Here is a 2,315-nt window from a genome sequence, read left to right as displayed (position 1 = left end):
GCGACGCTCCCTGCGGGGAGGAACCTGTGTAGACGTTCAACCTCCCAACATTCAACGTCTGCTCATGTTTGGCTGCTGTTCCATTTGTAAACACGGCCAAATCCCTCTCGCGGCCAACTCTTCTGTTGGCATTTGGCAAAACAACACGAGCTTACTGGACGCTTTTTGAAAAAAAAGGAAAATATAAAAGGAAACTCTCCAGAGCTTGTGGCCGAGTGTAATATGTATCTGCCAAGTTGCAAACATCAGCATGTAATTATCCTGACAGATGCTGCACTTAAATTAACTGAAATGTACACCAGAGAGAAATTATTAGTAGCAGTCAGAAATGTTTTTGCAGGAAAAAAAATGATACATAAACAACAGATGAATCGCTCTGATGTTGATGAACATGTTTGACTCACATTAGCTTTGGCTTGTAAGTGCTATGAGATCGTCTCCATGTATTATCTGTTAATACACATGTGTAATTGAGTAGTAAACAACTGCATGAAGGGGTTACAAGTTATTACCCATAATACTTTACAGTGGCTAAGACAACTCCATATATATATATATATATATATATATATATATATATATATATAAATATATATATATATATATATTTCATTTGTTCTTGTATTTTGATTTTGAGCCGTAATGAATTTAAATCGTTTTTTTATTTTTTCGAATATATTAATAAACAATGAATGATAGAAGTTTTCCCCTCAGTTTTAGATCAATCATTTTATATTTTATATAATATTTTATAGTTATCTGCTCACAACTCATTTTGGACAATTTTAAGACATTAAAAAGAAAAAGAAATCGTCTCGACCAGAGGTTGAGGCTGTATTAATGTGGTCGAAGAAACTTTTAAACCTTCTTCCTGGTGTTTATGTTTTATTTTCCACTTTTTTTTTTTTTAATGTTAAAAAAAGAAATCTTTAAATATCTCGTAAATTTCTTTGTTTTTTTACTAAGCCTTTTCTTATTTTTGTTTCCTTTTCCATTTCCGGTGCCTGCTTTTATTCTCCCACCACTACCATCTGTCATTTTGCAATGTTTAGTGAAATTGGATTGTTTTATCTTCACCATCTTGATCTTAAATAGGTTCATACTTGAATTAAGAATTTCTGAATTTAACGTATACAATAACGTTAAAGTGAGATCGAGTAAAGTGAGAATTTTAAGCTTAGGCGCATCAACGTTTGTCACCGCATGTCATCAATCCCAGAAGTCTCCACCTCCAAAGGACTCATTGTATAAACAGAGCTGGGCGTGATTAAAGCTGGTTGGAAGAGGAGTGAAGCCATTATTACATCATAATGGACTCTGCTCTCATAACCAAATCAAATGATATTTCAGACCGGGGAGAAATTTATAGTTAAGTAATTAAGTAATAACTTTAAAACAGAGCATCGTCATGTTGAGTGACTTACTGCATATTAGAGAGGAAGACTTCGACATTTTGAAACATTTGCCCTATTCAGTATTTTCAAGTTTTTTCCCATCATTTTATAGTCAAATTTCCGTTGGCCCATCAGTTTATAGCAGGTGTCTCAAACACCACTGGCTTGGGGGCAACCAGGGGTCAATTCTTGCATGCTGGGTCTTTTAGCTATTTCTTTTTATGAACATCTATGACAAATTAGATCTATATTTTGTTGTTTAATGTTTTATGGATTTTGTGTCGTTTTACTCTTAGTTTGGGACATTTTCTTTGGTCAAATTATGTCATTTTTTTCAAATATGTTTCATAATAACTATATAATCAAAGCAATAAAAATGATAACATGTGATGTGATGATATTTAATCCTTCGCCTGGAAACAAATGTGTTTGAGGTATCCCTTGTGTTTCCTCAGGGTCAAGGTGAAAGACCTCCATGGCTTCCACAAATACATATCCACTGGTGGAGGTCGTTTAACTTGACCCAGAGACAACACAAGGGATACCACAAACACATTTGTTTTCGGGCCTCTGTTTCACCTTGACCCTGAGATAATAAAACTGTTAAGAAACCGACCTTGAACCAAAATGGAGTCCCTGTCTTTGTCTGCACATTTAAAAACCAAGTTGTCACAGGCTACAAAGGGCAAGCCCTTTGGGACCCCTGTTTTAAGGCCTTGACGCCTCCAGAAACAACAGTCAGAGTAAATAATGTTGCCCTTTAGGAAACTTGTGTTGTAAAATCGCTGGTTATTAAGAAACATTTAGCATCAATTAAACTCCTCTAACATTTAAGCTGCAGACAGTGTTAAAAATAATTGTTTCTGATGGCTGCCTTCCTTTACACATACGTCTGTTTCCATCCTCAGATCCTGCTCTGAA

Source organism: Callionymus lyra, chromosome 16, assembly GCF_982586985.1.
Source record: "Callionymus lyra chromosome 16, fCalLyr1.hap1.1, whole genome shotgun sequence".
Classification (NCBI taxonomy): Eukaryota; Metazoa; Chordata; class Actinopteri; order Syngnathiformes; family Callionymidae; genus Callionymus; species Callionymus lyra.
Note: the sequence above shows the minus strand (reverse complement) of the source record.